Source organism: Salmo salar, chromosome ssa20, assembly GCF_905237065.1.
Source record: "Salmo salar chromosome ssa20, Ssal_v3.1, whole genome shotgun sequence".
In the NCBI taxonomy this organism is placed as follows: Eukaryota; Metazoa; Chordata; class Actinopteri; order Salmoniformes; family Salmonidae; genus Salmo; species Salmo salar.
Genome location: NC_059461.1, coordinates 84,815,472 through 84,825,157, shown reverse-complemented (window position 1 = coordinate 84,825,157; position 9,686 = coordinate 84,815,472). Strand labels below are relative to the sequence as shown.

Below are 9,686 nucleotides of genomic sequence, written 5' to 3'. Positions count from 1 at the left end.
CTCTGTCATTCTGCTCATTGTAAAGCTTTACATAAAAACAGCAGACCACTAAGAGAGGGGAGGATGGAACGATGGATGGGATTGGAGAGGGTTGAGGAAAGGAAGATCCCTGATGGGTAAGATGTGGTCTTCCCCTCTGGCATGGCTCTTGACCCTGGTTGCTTCTGAAAGGCTGAATGGTTAGGAATATTTCATGTGGGAATTTGGAATGTTTGGGATGTTAAAAATGCAGAGCAGTAATGGTTGGTGGATGTCAGCATTAGGAACAAGGGAAAGTGAAGGAAAGGCATGCCATTACTCACACACCTACCACATATCCTCATACTCACATAGGCTATCATACAGAAATAATATAGTATACTATGGTATACTGTAAATATTATAGTATTCAGTGTAGTGTTTTTGCGGACTAAAGTCTACAAAAACACTACATTGAATACTGTGGTATTTACTGTAGTATATGTTAGTATTTACAGTTAACTACAGTATAAATACTGTAGTAAAAGAAAACTTCAGTATGTACTACAGTAATTTATGTAGTGTTTCTGCAGATGTAGTGATTCATGTAGTGAATTTTGTGGACATTATTGTAGTATTTACTGTAGTGTTTTTGCTTGATTATCTTTGACATAGAAGTTAAGGCTTTCTCCTTCAGAAAACCTACTGGAGAAATACTAAAAGAGCCTGTTTTCCATAACCTGTAGTATTTAGTAGGAGAGAAGTTAAAATAGTAATTGAAAAAGTATAAAGAACTGTTTGTAGATGCCAATAGTCAGCAATATTTAATAAGTGGAGTGGGGGGAGGTACGGACCCGGATTAATGTAAGGGTTGTGGGTAGGGGATATATTGTCTTACATCTTAATTGGGTTGGGGTTATCCTGTACAGTAAGTGAGGTATGTTGATGTTGTGTGGGATGTAAGGTTGTGTTTGTATCAGCCTAGCTTTGACTGGAGAATGATTGACAGAGGTATTTTGGTGGCCTATTGTGCTTCTTGTACCGTTTTCTTGAGTGATGGGTTGTGGAAAGCTTTGTTTTGATATGTCTGTCCTATTATTATGATTAAGTTAAATCAAATCAAAGTTTATTTGTCACGTGCCCTGAGTACAACAGGTGTAGACCTTACAGTGAAATGCTTACTTACAGGCTCTAACCAATAGTGCAAAAAAGCTATTTGGTGAACAATAGGTAGGTAAAGAAATAAAACAACAGTAAAAAGACAGGCTATATACAGTACCGAGGCTATAAAAGTAGCGAGGCTATATACAGACACCGGTTAGTCAGGCTGATTGAGGTAGTATGTACATGTAGATATGGTGAAAGTGACTATGCATATATGATGAACAGAGAGTAGCAGTAGCGTAAAAGAGGGGTTGGCGGGTGGTGGGTGGGACACAATGCAGATAGCCCGTGTAGCCAATGTGCGGGAACACTGGTTGGTCGGCCCAATTGAGGTAGTATGTATATTAATATATAGTTAAAGTGACTATGCATATGATAAACAGAGAGTAGCAGCAGCGTAAAAAGAGGGGTTGGGGGGGCACACAATGCAAATAGTCCGGGTAGCCATTTGATTACCTGTTCAGGAGTCTTATGACTTGGCGGTAAAAACGGTTGAGAAGCCTTTTTGTCCTAGACTTGGCACTCCGGTACTGCTTGCCATGCGGTAGTAGAGAGAACAGTCTATGACTGGGGTGGCTGGGGTCTTTGACAATTTTTAGGGCCTTCCTCTGACACCGCCTGGTGTAGAGGTCCTGGATGGCAGGCAGCTTGGCCCCAGTGATGTACTGGGCTGTACGCACTACCCTCTGTAGTGCCTTGCGGTCAGAGGCCGAGCAGTTGCCGTACCAGGCAGTGATGCAACCAGTCAGGATGCTTATGACTATTATTATCATTATTATTATTATGATTATGATGATGATGATGATTATTATGATTATCATTATTATTATTGCTTGTCTGTCTTTGATGGTTTTGATTCCAGAAATCTGATGGAGATATCAGTTAGTGATGTGCATAAGTGGAGGTAATCTGAATGCCAGTTTTACTGCTCGATTCTGGATTCCTTGCAGTTGGTTAATTTGTGGTGTGGCGGCTGTGATCCAGGCGGGTAGTGTGTGTTCAAAGAGTGATCTGACATAGCTAAAATACACTTCCATGTGCTGCTCAGTGTTTCCTTCCACAAAGTGCTTTTAAGTGATTCATCCTCTCCTGCCATTCTCTCTCGATGTTCACAATATGGGTCATGCACAACTTGTTGCTCTGAAAATATAACCTTTCAGGTACTTGGCTTCTTTTTCTATTTTTAATGTTTCATTTTACAATTTGAGGGTTTCTTTGGTTTGAGGTTTTGTTTTTCTGGTGAATAAGACACACTGTGCTTTTTTAGGGTTTAGTTTCACACGTTTGACCACGTTCTATCTGTTCTATAGGGAGTTTTTTTGGAGGCAAGGTGTGGACACTTGTAGCTGCTTCAGTAGCAGAAGTAATTTTCCAATTGTGCTTCCTGTCCAACAGAGAGTTGGGAGTAGTACTGTACATGTCTGAGATGTAGATTATGAATAGAAGTGGGTTTCGGACTGCGCCTTGGGGGACTCCAGCTTCTGAGCTGAATGGTGAAGAGGTGGCTGTGGAGACCTTGACTTTGTTTTGACAGTTATGGAGGAAGCTTGTGAGGATGTTTCTGATTGAGTGTGGGAGCTGGAGGTTGTTATCTGCTAGTCTGTGGAGTGGTCTTGTTGTGCCACATTTGATCAAATTCCTTTTCTACGACAAAGGAAAACAACAAGAGTTTTTTCTTTATTTAAACAAATCTTAAAATGTCTTCTGATACTTTTAAAATATTGCCTGTTGTTGATCTATTTCTTCAGAAGCTTTCCTGGACTACTCCATGAAGGCCCGTCCGTGTCTTCTACATGGCAGCTTATTCTGGAGGTGAGTACTCTTTCAAATATTTTCCCCACATGGCTGAGAAGGCTGATTGGGCGATAGCTTGAAACATTCTTTTGGGTTTGTCAGATTTGTGGATCATGGTGAAGACTGCTGTTTTCCAGGGTTGTGGGAAGTTGAAACATAAGGTGAAGAGGTTGGAGAGGAGGTGCAGGTGTTCATCAGGTGCTAGTTTTAGTAGTATGGTGTCAATGTTGTCTTTTCCAGGTGCTTTTCTTTTAATTTGACAGGTGAGTGGTGTGTTTGTAATTGTTACAGCATGGATGAGTTGGTGATCTGCTGGAGCCAGGAGAGAGGTCTGTGTCGGATGACAGGTGAGTGGTGTGTTTGTGATTGTTACAGCATGGATGAGTTGGTGGTCTGCTGGAGCCAGGAGAGAGGTCTGTGTCAGATGACAGGTGAGTGGTGTGTTTGTGATAGTTACAGCATGGATGAGTTGGTGGTCTGCTGGAGCCAGGAGAGAGGTCTGTGTCGGATGACAGGTGAGTGGTGTGTTTGTGATTGTTACAGCATGGATGAGTTGGTGGTCTGCTGGAGCCAGGAGAGAGGTTTGTGTCAGATGACAGGTGAGTGGTGTGTTTGTGATTGTTACAGCATGGATGAGTTGGTGGTCTGCTGGAGCCAGGAGAGAGGTCTGTGTCAGATGACAGGTGAGTGGTGTGTATGTGATTGTTACAGCATAAATGAGTTGGTGGTCTGCTGGAGCCAGGAGAGAGGTCTGTGACAGATGACAGGTGAGTGGGGTTGATTTTTGTATTTCTCTTTCTACAATTGTTTTCCATTCTGGGTCAAAGTTGGGGTTGTTGGGGCAGGAGTGCAGATTTTGTAGATGGTTTTTGAACAGTATGACCTTTTCTTCATTATTCTCTATGGGTTGACCTTGGGACCTTAGTGTGGATATTGTGTTGCTCTTTCTGTTTCCATTAATAGTCTGTATTGTCTACCAGAAGGTGTGTGGGTTGGAATCTTTGTCAAGCTGTTTGTAGAATGTTGTCCATTTATTCTGCTTTTGCAGGGTGAGTTGTTGTTTCATGTGATCCTGGAGCCAGTCTATTTCTGTTTTGGTGTGGTGTCCAAGTATTATCTCCTTGATTTTCTCTTGTCTTAGATAAGGAACACAATATGTGACCCAATTCAGGAAACTAGGCGTATGTCGCAAGTCACGACTTTACAGGAGAGCCGTTTGAACGTAAAAAAATATGTTATTATCAAAATGTGTTTTTGGGCAGAAATGCCTTCTCGAACAAGTGAACTTTCATGTGCCTTATTATCAAACTTGTACAGTGAGGGAAAAAAGTATTTGATCCTCTGTTGATTTTGTACGTTTGCCCACTGACAAAGAAATGATCAGTCTATAATTTTAATGGTATTTTTATTTGAACAGTGAGAGACAGAATAACAACAAAAAATCCAGAAAAACGCATGTCAAAAAAGTAATAAATTATTAGCATTTTAAAGATGGAAATAAGTATTTGACCCCTCTGCAAATCATGACTTAGTACTTGGTGGCAAAACCCTTGTTGGCAAACACAGAGGTCAGATGTTTCTTGTAGTTGGCCACCAGGGTTGCACACATCTCAGGAGGGATTTTGTCCTACTCCTCTTTGCAGATCTTCTCCAAGTCATTAAGGTTTCGAGGCTGACATTTGGCAACTCGAACCTTCAGCTCCCTCCACAGATTTTCTATGGGATTAAAACCTGTTGGGGATAGGGGGCAGTATTTGCACGGCCGGATAAAAAATGTACCCGATTTAATCTGGTTACTACTCCTGCCCAATAACTAGAATATGCATATAATTGTTTGATTTGGATAGAAAACACCCTAAAGTTTCTAAAACTGTTTGAATGGTGTCTGTGAGTATAACAGAACTCATATGGCAGTCAAAACCCTGAGACAAATCCTGACAGGAAACTGAAATCTGATGTGTGGATATCACTTCAAACATTTGCCATTGAAACACACAGGGGCTTATGACTCATTTAGCACTTCCTAAGGCTTCCACTAGATGTCCCCAGTCTTTACAAAGTGGTTTGAGTCTCCTACTATCAAAACTGACTGAAAGAGAGGCTGTGGAATGTGGTCACAGGTGGAGGGCCATTTACCATTATGATGCGGCCGCCCATGGCTACCCTCCCCTTTCAAAACGTTTTGAAAGACAATGCAAACGTACCCATGGAATATTATTGAAGCTCTGGTTGAAAAAGGCCCTAAAGATTTATGTTATACAACGTTTGACATGTTTGAACGAACTTAAATATTTTTTTTTTGTACATTCGTGACGACAAGTCCTACTCAGCACGGTACATTTTCAGTAGCCTTCGGAGCGCGCTAACAATTGGGACATAAATGATTAACTTTTTCGAACAAAACTACATTTGTTATGGACCTGGGATTCCTGGAGTGCTTTCTGATAAAGATAATCAAAGGTAAGGTTTTATTTACAATAGTATTTTTGATGGTTGATCGTTCCAAGATGGCTCCAACATGTATAGCCTAGCCTATTTTGCTGGGTATACCACGTCGTTTATTGCAAAGTGTGATTTCCCAGTAAAGTTATTTTTAAATCTGGCAAAGCAGTGGCATTCAAGACATGTTAATCTATAAGTCTTTGAATGCCAATATTAAATTTTAACAATGTTTTCGAATAGTAATTTTGTAAATTGTAGCGCTGATTCATCGGAAGCATTTGAGGGAAAAGATTTTCTGAATTACACGCGCCGATGTAAAATGCTGTTTTTATATATAAATATGCATTTATTGTGTAACATGATGTCCTAGGATTGTCATCTGATGAAGATTGTCAAAGGTTAGTGCTGCATTTAGCTGTGTTTTGGGTATTTGTGATGCATCTAGTTGCTTTGAAAATGGCTGTGTGATTATTTCTGGCTGGGTTCTCTCCTAACATAATCTAATGTTTTGCTTTTGCTGTAAAGCCTTTTTGAAATCGGACAACGTGGTTCGATTCAGGAGAGGTGTATCTATAAAACGCTGTAAAATAGTAATATGTTTGAGAAATTGAAGTTATAGCATTTATGAGGTTTTGCATTTTGCGCGACGCGATTCCACTGGCTGTTGATTAGGGTGGGACGCAAGCGTCCCACTGGCCCAGACAGGTTAAGGTCTGGAAACTTGAGCCACTCCTTTGTTGCCTTGGCCGTGTTTTGGGTCATTGTCATGCTGGAATACCCATCCACGACCCATTTTCAATGCCCTGGCTGAGGGAAGGAGGTTCTCACCCAAGATTTGACGGTACATGGCCCCGTCCATCGTCCCTTTGATGCGGTGAAGTTGTCCTGTCCCCTTAGCAGAAAAACACCCCCAAAGCATAATGTTTCTACCTCTATGTTTGATGGTGGGGATGGTGTTCTTGGGGTCATAGGCAGCATTCCTCCTCCTCCAAACACGGCGAGTTGAGTTGATGCTCCATTTTGGTCTCATCTGAATCATTCAGATGTTCATTGGTAAACTTCAGACGGGCATGTATATGTGTTTTCTTGAGCAGGGGGACCTTGCGGGCGCTGGAGGATTTCAGTCCTTCACGGCGATGTGTGTTACCAATTGTTTTCTTGGTGACTATGGTCCCAGCTGCCTTGAGATCATTGACATGATCCTCCCGTGTAGTTCTGGGCTGATTCCTCACCGTTCTCATGATCATTGCAACTCCACGAGGTGAGATCTTGCATGGAGCCCCAGGCTGATGGAGATTGACAGTTATTTTGTGTTTCTTCCATTTGCGAATAATCACACCAACTGTTGTCACCTTCTCACCAAGCTGCTTGGCGATGGTCTTGTAGCCCATTCCAGCCTTGTGTAGGTCTACAATCTTGTCCCTGACATCCTTGGAGAGCTCTTTGGTCTTGGCCATGGTGGAGAGTTTGGAATCTGATTGATTGATTGATTGCTTCTGTGGACAGGTGTCTTTTGTACAGCTAACAAGCTGAGATTAGGAGCACTCCCTTTAAGAGTGTGCTCCTAATCTCAGCTCGTTACCTATATAAAAGACACCTGGGAGCCAGAAAGCTTTCTGATTGAGAGGGGGTGAAATACTTATTTCCCTCATTAAAATGCAAATCAATTTATAACATTTTTGACATGCATTTTTCTGGATTTTTTAATTGTTGTTATTCTGTCTCTCACTGTTCAAATAAACCTACCATTAAAATTATAGACTAATAATTTCTTTGTCAGTGGGCAAACGTACAAAATCAGCAGGGGATCAAATACTTTTTTTCCCTCACTGTATGCCATCTGTAAATATGAATACAATGGTTATATTACGGTTTTCTCAAAAGTGAGTTTTCAAGTTGATCAACTTTCAAAGCAGAATTACTTTCCCATTGTTTCCTCAAATGCAGTGTATGATATACCCTTCCGTAGCTCTGAGTCTCTACTTTTATCCAATGTAAAAAACAGAAATTCAAATTTGGCTGAATAAGACCGAATCCAGTTGGGGAGTCACACATACGATCTATACTTGTCACGTAGGTTTCTCATTTATGGGTGGCACAAATTGTGACATGGGGGAGGGGAATGGGTAGATATACGCAAATTAAATAATGTAGTATGATAACACTTTTTTACACCAATAGTTATAACACATTAAGACATGGTCATAACCATGTTCATGTCTGACATAAATGTGTGTGCAATTACAATGACAATGTAATATGGTCTATTTCATAAAATATTATATAACATAAACATACTGTTTACACGTAGGCTATGGTGTAATGGAATGGTTTGCCTTGCATGGTAGGTTTTGTTGGTTATGTAGGTGTCATGTAGATGTCATAACCAGCCATAAAATAATGCAACAAATGTCACAACAGGTCTACTGTACATATGTGCCATTTACAGTGTTATGCCCATATTTTGACAGGTTATGACAAGTTATGTCAGCTGCTTTGTCATATTATGGTTATGTCATGGTTATTACCTTGCCACAGTGAGTTATGTCTCTAGGTGTCAAATAAAGTGTTACCAAAGCATAGTGTTTTTGCAGACATTACTGGAGTGATTATTATAGTGTTTTTTTGGTGTGTATAATACTGTAGTATTTACCATAGTATTTTAGAGTATACTACAATGTTCTGTAGTAAGTACTACACATGACAGAGGGATGCTACAGTGTGTAGTGTAGTATTCTACAGTATGCTACAGTTTACTACAGAATTCTATAGTTAGTACTGTAGTATTCTATAGTAAACTGTAGTATTTCTTCATGTGGGTACTCACACACGCAAACCACCTATCCTCAGATCAACTCTCAGGCTTAATGTGGATGAGTTGTAGTGGTGTGTAGTATGCTTGTGTGTGTATTTGTCTAGTGTCTCTCTGTGTTCCTGTTTTCAAGAGATGAAAGCAGTTACCCTCCAAAGCCCTCTGTTATCATAAGTCCAACACTGTGTGCGGAAATGACCTTGTCTCGTAAGCAAGGTTACTGACTGAACAAAATACTACCGCCCGTCACTCATTCTTACACACTGCCTCGTGTTGCTGTATAGCAGCTCTGCTGTTTAATAACAACCTAACCCTAAGTCTTAACCAGCGTACATTTTCACAGCAGTTAACCATCATCATCATCAGCAGCATAATCTTCACTTCATTATCTTGGCTGTTGTTATCTGGTTGGTGCTTATTAAAAAAAGCCTCACTCCCCCCTAACTAAGATACCTACTAAAACCCTCATCCTCCACATACAACAATCGCTCTGCCAGTCATATTCTGTTAAAGGTCCCCAAAGCACACACAAAGCTGGGTCGCTCCTCTTTTCAGTTCGCTGCAGCTAGTGAATGGAATGAGCTGCAACAAAAAAAATGAACACTCAAACTGGATAGTTTTATCTCCATCTCTACATACGAAGACTCAATCACGGACACTCATAATGACACTTGTGGCTTCTTCACGTGATGTATTGTTGTCTCTACCTTTTTGCCCTTTGTGCTATTGTCTGTGCCTAACAATGTTTGTACCATGTTTGTTCTGCTACCATGATGTGCAGCTGCCATGTTTTGGTGCTACCATGTTGTTGTCATGTTGTGTTGGTACCATGTTGTGTTGTCTTAAGTCTCACTTCAGGTAGTGATGTGGTCTCTCTTTATGTAGTGTCGTGGAGTCTCTCTTAAAACCTCTTGGGGCTAGGTGGGACGCTAGCGTGCCACCCGTGGTGCACTCCATCAACAGCAGGTGCATTTCAAGAGCGGCAAATTTGAATCCAAATAAATGTCAAAATTCAAATTTTTCAAAAATACAACTATTTTACACCATTTGAAAGATAAACATCTCCTTAATCTAACCACGTTTTACGATTTCAAAAAGGTTTTACGGCGAAAGCATAAATTTAGAGTATGTTAGGACAGTACGTTTACAAGAGTTGTGTGTAATGTTTTGTCAAGTCAAAGACAGGGTCACCAAAACCATAAAACCAGCTAAAATGATGCACTAACCTTTTACAATCTCCATCAGATGACACTCCTAGGACATTATGTTAGACAATGCATGCATTTTTAGTTCTATCAAGTTCATATTTATATCCAAAAACAGCGTTTTACTATGGCATTGATGTTGAGGAAATCGTTTCCCTCCAATAACCGGCAGTCAAGTCAGCGTCACAAATTAAATAATTAAAATTAGAAAACATTGGTAAAATATTATATTGTCATTTAAAGAATTATAGATTTACATCTCTTGAACGCAATCAACTTGCCAGATTTAAAAATAACCTTACTGGGAAATC

At 40.4% G+C, this 9,686-nt stretch overlaps 1 pseudogene; it reads right to left on the bottom strand.

Moving 5' to 3' along the window:
* Positions 1-637: 637 nt before the first annotated feature.
* Positions 638-689, bottom strand: LOC123729371 (uncharacterized; annotated as a pseudogene).
* Between the last annotated feature and the right edge of the window lie 8,997 nt (positions 690-9,686).